Source organism: Crocodylus siamensis, chromosome 4 (assembly GCF_052110815.1).
Source record: "Crocodylus siamensis isolate JL-2025a chromosome 4, ASM5211081v1, whole genome shotgun sequence".
NCBI classification, from domain to species: Eukaryota; Metazoa; Chordata; order Crocodylia; family Crocodylidae; genus Crocodylus; species Crocodylus siamensis.
The window spans coordinates 138,038,715-138,049,041 of NC_143398.1; the positions used below are offsets into that span (position 1 = coordinate 138,038,715).

Here is a 10,327-nt window from a genome sequence, read left to right on the forward strand (position 1 = left end):
TGAAGTGACCCACCACAAATGATGAGCAGGGGATCCTGGATGAGTTTGTTAGCAGCCCACATAACCCAGGGCTCCTCCTAGAAGCAGCCTAGTAAATAAATACATACTTCACCAGAAGCCCACTTCCCCCTGATCAGGATCCAACCCAGCACCTCCTTAGAACATGCAAAGGAGTGTCTAACACCAGGGGTTGTATGAAACCAAGCACGAGGATTCACACTTCCTACTTCGAGGTAGAAGAAGCTCAATACCTGTAGGCCCCAGCTCCAGGACTTCCCCTTCCAGCCTCTGAACACATCAGGCATATATGTGGCTCTTCCCCTGGGACCTCTGCTCTTGACATCTGAATCTCTGCTCCTTGGGGAGTAGTGGTTACAGCAGGATGGGAAATTGGAAAGACTCAGGTTCAGCTCTCCAGTTGGTGAAGGGTTTTCTAGAACCCAGAACCTTCCATTTCCTAGGCGAGTGTCCAGGCTACCCAGCCTCTCAGGGAAAATATAGTCCCTCTCCTATCTTCTTGCTACCAATCTGGGTACATACAGAGACATCCACCTCACAGGGGTGCACGTCCAGGAATAAGATGTGGCGGGCCAGTAGGGGGGCGCTCCTGCATTCAGCCGCCCACCTCCCTGCGCTCGACCACCTTCCAGGCTCCGACTGCCTCCCTAGGGGCGCCTTATGCTTGGCCGACCCCTCTCCCGGAGCACACTTGCTAGTCTGGGGGTAACGTCTCCGCCACCACTCCGAGAAGGGACTGTCTCGGCCCTGTGTCCTCGAGGAAACACAGGCCTAATAGTCCAAAGGGTACTCGACCCAGTACAGGCATTTCGGGCACTTCCCCAAGTCAGGGGGCAAAAAGTAAAGTCTCCCTTAGTCCGCAGACCTAAGGGGTCTCTTAGGCATAATTTAGACCCACCCCTCAATAAGTCTCCCATACCAGTCAAAAAGGAGAACTTTATTGATTACAAAGGGTAGGGTAAACTAGGGTACAGGATTGAGCAATATCTTAGAAATCCTAAAGAGCAAACAGTGTGGCTGAGGTAGCCTTTTGATTACGCATCTGTGTTACTGCCAGCTAAATATCTAATCAGATTGAGTAGCTTACTCACAAGCATCTTCCAAAGGCAGGTGAAGTTTCCCTTTGGGGGCAGGCAGTTCCTTGCCCATGAGTTTTGGGGTGAGAGAGCTAGTTTCAGATGGTAAAGCTCCTCTGTGTCCCCCGCATGGCTGCTGCTTCACCTCATGGCCAAAGAGAGAGACCGCCTCCTTCCCCCCTTAACTTACATAGCCCCTGTGACCTCATTCACTTGGTCCAGTGGAGGTCAGCCAACCAATTTGAAATACATCACCTGTTACCGGGCAGATTCCAGCTCCCCAGGTAGATGCCCCTCACCCAGGTGGCTGATGCCAATCACGTAGGCAGAAGGAGCAGGTTTCCCCCCTCCCTCAGGACTGCAGCCAGCTCAAGTTACCTAAATAGACAGGCTGAGGGTACAGTCCCCTGTGTGCAGGGCCCACCCTAATCAAATGGTTGCAGCCCAGAGATTTTAGTCACAGTGTCACAGGGCAGAGATTTTTGGGGAGAAACCAAGGTGGCTTTCTGCCACATAAGACACCCCAAGTCTAGCGGCCAGGCCACTGGAGGAGGAGCAGAGATGAGAGCCGAGGGACCCAGAGCCACAAAGAGGGAGAGCAGGAGCTAGAGTCAAGGGCAGGCCCTGCAGCCTTTCCCCGCCCTCTGGTATGTCCTCCACAGGAGGTCTATATTAAGCAGATTCTTTTTGGTGTTGGGTGGTGGAACCGGAGCTTGCTCCATCCACTCCATGCATTGACCTGGTATTGCTGTGCTTCCAGGACCGGTGCAAAAAAACCAAAAATAAACAAAAAAAAAACCAAAAAAAAACCAAGGGGGAATTCCCAGAGCAGAGTCCAAGTCATAGGCTAAATTAGGGTTAAGTACAGGCAGTCAAAAAGCCCTGCAGAGACTCTCTGCAGGTTAGTCTAAGCTGCACAGATTAAACTGAAACTGAATCAAAGGTAAATGTCTGTTTTCTTCTGACCCATGCCATAAAATAATAAAAGTGATGGTTCCCTCTAAAAGGGAAACTGCACCTCAAGCTGTGTCAATTATTAATGCACTAGGTTTAAAAACCTGCTTTTAAGTGCAACAGGTTATCTATGGGCCTGCTGATACTGCAGCTCACTGAAAAGGTTACACATTTTTCTTACTTATGTAGACCAAGCCACACAGTTGTCTATTCACACTAATAACTTGCTCTCAGTTTTTCCATTTTCAACCCCAAATCAATAGGATTTTTTCTATTGGTGCTTTACACGTTTTCTGGAATTAGTCAAACATGATTTCCTAGTTATTATGCTACATAGAATTTCTGTGGTGGTTTACATCTGGTGTAAGGTCTGACTTCATTTTATTAGTCAGGTGCAAAGATAAAGGAGGAACCCAAACAAGGTTTTAAAAAAAATTAGAAAAGAATAATTAGAAAAGAATTTTCTCATCTAAAATTAGAAAAGTATTTTCTTCATCTAGAATTCAGTCCACATGAAGGCACCTGCTTCATTTTATTAAGGTGTGCAAAGGTCTTGAGGCCACTTGGTTTGGAAGTTTGTTAGGGCAGGGATTCCTCTTTGTTTTTGGTCTGGACAGCATCCAGCATGACGGTGTTAGAAATATTATTAAAAATGCATTATCAATAGTGTTGTTAGAACAGCACAGCTGCTAGCTCTCCTTGTCTCCTTGGTGGAAGAGGGGGGGTTGGAGATTGAAGAAAAAAAAAGCTACTAAGGGCTCTTTGTATTAAGGTATCACTCTCTCTTTGTTCTGCAAATTTACTATCTCTTTGTTACACTAAATCACACTTTCTTTCATGGCTCCCACATTTCTTAGGCTAATTTCTTAGGCTAGATAAGAATAATTGCTATTTTGTCCTTGAATTTGAACTTTTTGCAACCTAAAGTACTTTCTGAGCAAGCGCAATCAGCTAATACATATAAGCCTACCCGCCCCGCATACTTAAGTAGTTAATTATAATACACATGCGATGTATGACGTGACGTCATTTCATATATGTTTGTATGAACCAGAAATGAGTTGTAAGAGTTCCTGCTTCTGTACACGTGCTCAGGAGAGAGGGGATAAAAGCCTGCTGAGAAGTGTTCCCCGCGGGCAGAGAGTGTGGTCTTTTGTCTTCTCTCTCTGACCCTATTTGCAAATATATACCTTTTGTGTTGCTAATGGAGTGTGTCTGTGACTGAGAGTTTTTTTCCGCCTCCTGAGAAACGAACCATAGCAGATTTCTGCAACAATGGCCCACAGCTAAAGCTCCTTGCCACTACCATAATACAAATGAGGTGTGAGATGAGAAGATAAAGGCTATTGTTCTAGTCTGAGCTGTAACCACAAACTTCATTTGTCATCACCACCCACTTGTTCAATATTTATCCTCCTCAATGAGACTACCCTGCTTTCTACAGCAATATTGCCACCTTTGTGCAGTTCATATCCCTGACTGCTTTCACAGTGCTTTCATGTCTTCGGAGAGAAATGCAGGACATTCCCAACCCTAGCTATACCACCACCACCCCGTATGCCTCATGACAATGCCTTTCTCTTCACACAGGTTACATGCAGCAAGAAGATGCCGGCCTGTGTAACTGTAACAGATTTCCAGGCTCTCCAACCAAGCAGGAGGGGGAGGCTTGGGAGCTTTCACCCTCTGCTAAATCTCACAGCAACTCAAGGCTAAGGGCTAAACAGAGGGAAGAGTTTCCATAAACCCAGATGACTCTAGGAGGGGTTGGCAATGTTTTTGGACCGCATGCCAAAAATCGCCCAAACCCAGCACATCAACTTGTAAGATGTTGATATGCCAGGGTAGATGGCAGGGAAACTGCAAGGGGCCCAATCTTTGTTGTAGCAGTGCAGCCCCAGCCCCTTCTTTGCCATCTGCCCTGAGGCACGTGTGCACCTGCTACCAGCAACAAGGTGGGGCAGGGCTCCAGAGACCATGCAAGAGCAGTGGTTTGCTGCCTCCCTGCCACTTGCTGCGAGCAGCCCAGGCTCTGTGGAGACAGCAAGGGTCTAGCCAGAACCCAGGCTGATCGTGGCGGGCAGCCAGGAGGCTGCAAACCACTGCACTGAGGTCTGTGAAGCCCTGGCCCAATTTGTTTCTAGCAGCAAGCACATGAATGCTTCCAGGTGGATGGTGGGGGAGTTGTGAGAGGCCTGATCCTTGTTGTGACCGCACAACCCAGGCCCTTTTCCTGTTATCCACCCCAAGGCATGAGTGCCAAGCAAAATGTCTTTGCATGTCATGCTCTGGCACACATGCCAGGGGTTGTTGACCCCTGCTGTACAGGCAAAGCAAAAAGCTGCGACAGTGAACAAGACCACAGAGAGAAGCTTAGTGCTAAACTGCAGGGATCCAACTCCAAGCCATATATGTCATAAAAGGCAAGACATAAGGAGTTAAGAATTTGTTTGAGATATTTTTCACTACACCAACTTCATAGCTGAATAACATAGACAACTTTTCAAATCCAAGACATTCTTCAGCAGCCAGCACAATCCGCACAGAAAGCACCATGCTGAAATATTTGGCAGTCTGGTAAAGGAAAAACTAAACTTTACAGAGGCCATAGGTACTTTCTGCTCCACTAGTGACCTCCTGTGGCCACTGTTCCAAAGATCTCTTTTAACCCGTCACCACAATCTCACTTTAATTGCTTTGTGTTTTTTTCAACAAGGTTCAACAGGATTCATTGATTTTCAAATGCCCTTACCGAAAGCACTGGGGGTAGCAAAGTCTGTGGTTTAGCTATAACAATTTGTTGTGAGCCAAGAGCCAGTATACGAGTATTCTACCATGGGAACAACTTTGTCCCCACAAGACCTAAGCCAATCCCAAATGAACTTTCCAGAATAATTAGTGAAATAAACACAACTACAAACAGACAAACTACTCTCTTCACTGACTTTCCCAAAAATCAGTATTTCTCCTATGGATCTTCCCTTGTCCTGACACAGGAAATTCTTACTTTAGCCAGCGCCACTCACCTGCCCAAAACACTACACTGTCCTTCTCTGACTAAAAGTAATGAAAGCAGAATCAGTACCTTGCACTCTGTTATTACAACTAGCCATGGTACCAAATAGTACGTTCTTGACAAGAAACAGATCCCTTCACAAAGGGCCCAATCCAGGGAGGCACAGGAAGTATACACATTGCACTGGAAATAATAAAACATTCTGGAGATCAGTGCCTTTGCATGTGGCTTTTCAGAGACATGACTGTTGTATTTGGCACCACATTTTATAAGATTTCTTTGACATTTCTAGGCCCTAGAGAGATTCATCTTCCAGCCTTCTTTAACATTTGTTTGCTTTCACGTTTACCTTTACTTTCTCCACCTTGACCTCCAATCCCCAAAATAATTGCCTAATACCTGCTTAAGTCTCTTCCAAGGCATTAGACAGCATTACAAAGGGACTGTCAATGTCCTTATTTTAAAGGGAGGGGAAATGGCGGTACAAAGATTGACAGACCTGCCCACACTCGTATACTGTACTAATGGGAGAGCCGGGAACAGAACACAGCTCTGCAGACTCCCAGGTTAATGCACTAGCTCTAGACAGTGCTATGCTGCCTATGGTAGTTGAATGTTCTACTGCAGAGGTGGGCAAAATACAGAGTGTGGGCCAGAACTGATTGGGTCCAGCCCACAGGCAGGCACCCAGCATTAATTGTATCCAGCCCATGACTGTCCTGCTGCACTCTGCATGGGTCTGAGCCCCGCCTGCTTCCGCCCAGGGCAGCATGCTCTGGGCTCTCACCATCTGGAGGGTCCCAGCCCTGGCTCCAGCCCCAACCCAGGCAAGAGTGCACAGCTTCACAGCAGGGCTGTTGCTGCCACCACTGCAGCCATCCAGGGAACCTCAACACCTGGGACCCACTTTCAGTGGTTCTTCCTCCTGTCCCTGCTGCAGCGCTCTAGGCAGTAGGTGGGGGGAAGCTGCAGCCTGAGCTCATGCCCCAGAACATGGGGCTCTGGCTTCAGCTCCCGGCCACCTTTCACCCACTCTGCCAGGACCAGGGTGGTTGCAGGTTGGAGCAGGCAGGGTTTGGTCCCATGGAAAGTGCTAGCGAGCAGCTGTGGGCTGCGCAGGGCAGGGGGTAGACTGCACCTGCAGCTCTGTTAAAAGCACCTCCCTCTCCCTCCCCCTACCCCAGCCTAGGATCTAGCACTTGGACTGCCCTCCACATACACCCACAGCCCTGACATACACACCTTCCACACACCCCACCATACCCACACGCCGCCACAACCACCCACTCTACCATACCCACCCACACACGAGTAAGACTTTATTTTGAGCTACTATATGATCACCTGTATATATGCTACTCAAACACACACAAATCAAAGACAAAATATTTTGTGAAATAAAATTAAAATGTTATAGTAGATGCTTGATTTTTAGTATGTGATTTTTTTTATCGCTTTGTTAAAATGATTTATGGAAGATTTTGTGTGTACAGCCCTCAAATTAATTGGTTTGGCACTGTTCTTGGAGATGTCCAACTTCCCCCACCCCTCCCTGACTGGTTGAGGGTGACGGGGCAGGTTGTTAGAGGGGTCACAACTCCTTGCTACCTGATAGGTCATGCCAATGCCTCATGACTTAGAGGGCAGAACTTATGGAGCCCCAGGGGCAGGCCCTGTGCAGGGGCAGTGTTTCCTAGTCAAGATGCAAGGGACAGAGCATCCTGGGACCAACATGGTGGCAAGCAGGACAAGGTTTAGTGTTGGGTGGGTGAGCTTTTTTATATCATGGACCATGCAACAGGAAAGATTTCTGGTAACAAAGTCAGGGGCAGGACTTCTGCCCCAAGATAGCAACCAGGGGGTGGGGCACCTGTCAAGGGGCAGGGCTTGGTAATTTAACAAGGTGTGTACCCTTGCAGCCCTTGACAGCTCACCAAACATCATTAAGTGGCCCTCCAGCCTAAATAACTGCCCACCTGTTCTACTGCAAATACACAGAGGCAGGGTGAATTATATGCCATCTCTTCCTCATTTTTTCCACATGGTTCATAGGCACTGTGCTAGATACATCTTCGGAAACATTACTCCAAATTCAATAAACAGAGACAACCTGAAAACTATAAGCTAGGTAGTAAATAAGTGGTGAATGAGACAGCAATGATAATTTAAACTATGGAATAATGCAAATTATAGGAGAAAGACTGATGGGCAGGATCAATGCCCCTTTTGAGAGCAAGGGGAAGGCTCTTGCTTGGGCCTTCTCCAGAACCAGCCTTGTTCAGTCTCCCTCTCCCAAGAGGACCATCCCTCCGTCTGTCCCCCCCCATAGCCAGCCCTAACATGGAGTCACATGGGGCAAATCTCTGGCTTGGAGACCCTAGTTCTTCTCAGTCCCTGGCTTCCCAAGTGTTGCAAAGCAACCCCGTCTCTGAAAACTCCTGTTTGCTCAACTCCTGGGAAGGTGGTGGTGTTTTCTTCTTCAAGGAGGGGTCAGAGAGTCAATGGGCCAAACAGCACAACAGGACTACTTCAAAACAGGCTATCCAAGAGAAGTTGTGCAATCTTCACCCTTGGAGGTTTTCAAGTTGGGGCTGGTCTTGCTCTGAGCAGGGGGTTGGACCAGATGCCCTCCTGAGGTCCCTTCCAACCCTCATTGTTTATGATTTATTGTGTCACTCCAGTTCCCCCTGTCCTTCCACAGACTCTTCTACCTTATTTGTCCAAGGGGCCTCCTCCCTGTCTGCCTTGGGACGATCCTTTTCACCAGGTCTCTCAGAGCCTCATTTTTATCCTTGGACCCGGCCAGCCACACTTGCAACAAATCAGTTACAAAACTAGCCTGAACACTCAAACAATATAATGAAACACGGCATCATGGAAAACCAACCAGAGAACCATCTGTGACAGCTGAAAATTGTGTCTAAGGTGCTTGCTGAATGCTGTGAAGATTAGACCAAGTATTTTTCTGTCATTTGTTCAGATATTAAGCTATATGTTGTTGTTAAAAGCCTGGTTAAAGTCAAAGATGTAGTAAGGCCTAGTAAATTTAGCAAGGCCTTGTAGAAGTAGTGGTAAGCTTTGTGGCGTAGTTAAAATTTACCTTATCAGAAGAATGCAAGGCTTGTACTGCTATTGGTCAGTCCTAAGAATAATTATAATGGGAGAATCTGGATAGCTGTAAGTTATTAGCATAGCTCAAAAGTTATAAAATGGCTGGCACATCCAGAAATCATTTAGAAGGAAGATACAGCTCTGTGAAAGAGACTACTAATTAGCTGCTGACCTGGATCAGTGGGCCTGTGGATCTCAAGGAGCCTGAGGACTGAATACTAGGGTCCTTCCCGGTACCCCTTGGACAGCACCGATCAGGGAAACCTGACTTCGCTGAGCTTTGCAGAAAAGAAACTTGTCGTACAGCAGGCAGAGGGGACTGCTGAGTTGCTATTGCAAATTATTATCATCTGTCCTTGTTTTGTTATTTACGTGTAGTTGTGTGTTTGTTAAGTCAATAAACCTTTCTTACCTTTGTGCCCCCCGACCACACACTCAATCCCAAACCCTACGCAGGAGGCTGGGACACCATCTGCCCCTGGGGTGAAAAGGGTAAAAGGTATCCTGCTTACAAAGTTATTTACAGCAAAGCCTGCTCACGCTGAGCCCCCACAACAAGAAGTGCAGGTTAGAACTTAGCCCACTCACCCCTTTGTCACATCAGACCTGTTTAATTTAGTAAACACTTTGGCACCAAGACCCTCTCTAGAATCAAAGTACTTCAGAAAAGTGAGACCCTCCCCTATATTCACACTAGAAGGGAGGAATAGGCTGAATCGGACCTAGACAGGTTACAGGGGTGGGCAGATGAGAACAGGATGGGCTTCAACACTGACAAATACAAGATGATGCACCTAGGGAGGAAGAACCAGCACCATACCTACAGGCTGGGGAACTCCCTCCTCATCAGTGCAGAGGCAAAAACAGATCTTGGAGTCATCATTGATGACAAGATGAACATGGGCCGGCAGTGTGGGGACGCGGTCAGGAAGGCCAACCGCACCTCGTCATGCCTCCACAGATGCATCTCAAGTAGGTACAAGGAGGTGATCCTCCCCTTCTACGCGACACTGGTCAGGTTGCAGTTGGAGTACTGCGTCCAGTTTTGGGCGCCGCACTTCAGGAGGGATGTGGACAACATGGAGAGGGTCCAGAGGAGGGCCACTCACATGATCAGGGGGCAGCAGGGCAGCCCCTATGAGGAGAGGCTAAGGGACCAGAACCTGTTCAGCCTCCACAAGAGAAGGCTGAGGGGGGGGATCTAGCGGCCGTTTACAAACCAGTAAGGGGGGGACCAGCAGACATTGGGAAAATCCCTGTTCCCCCGAGCACTACCAGGAGTGACAAGAAATAACAGTCACAAGCTGGCAGAGGGTAGATTTAGGGTAGATAGCAGAAGGCGCTACTTCACGGTCAGGGCAGCTAGGATCTGGAACCAACTTTCAAGTGAAGTGGTGCTGGCTCCTACCCTAGGGTTCTTTAAAAGGAGGCTAGATGAACACCTTGCTGGTGTCATTTGACCCCAGTACTCTTTCCTGCCATGGCAGGGGGTCGGACTTGATGAACTGCTCAGGTCCCTTCCAACCCTACAAACTATGAAACTAATATTCAAAGACACATGAATACAACCTGAGGATTATGATTTTGCTGAATTTTGGTTGCAAAGAGCCTTCCTAGCCACAAAATTATGGATGCATGGCTGTTCAGAAGCAAAAAGCAAAAGCCCCAAACTGAGTACATATACTTATCCCCCCTGCCTCCCATTAGATCACTGAGGTCACAGAATCAAAGGCTCAAAAGTCTAGGAGTGTCAGAATTGAGATTCCCTGTACAATCTTAAAATTTAACCTCCTGGTGAGTAAGAGTTATGAACTAGTCTTATGCAGCAGTGGGTTGTAGGGAGAGGAAAGACCCACTTGGAAAAGGTAAATGATTGCTAACTCAGGACAAAGCAATTATATCCTGGTTTCCACACTGTGCTCCTGTGTGATACTGGAGAATTTTTCCACATTTTTCATACATTGGTCACTCGTGAGTTTTCTGATGGCCAAACCTTATTTAATTTGTATGCCACCCTTCCCATCAAAGCCTCAAGGCCACTCATGCTGTTTTATAAATTATTCTGTTCTCTTATAACAAACAAGAGAATACAACTTAAAAGGCAATGAGAACATGAAGTTCTCATTCTTGCTGAGCTCTCATACAAGCAACT

General features: G+C 47.3%; 1 pseudogene; it reads left to right on the top strand.

The window, feature by feature from the left end:
• Window positions 1-1,743: 1,743 nt before the first annotated feature.
• LOC149866557 (U2 spliceosomal RNA) lies at window positions 1,744-1,870 on the top strand (annotated as a pseudogene).
• Window positions 1,871-10,327: the final 8,457 nt, after the last annotated feature.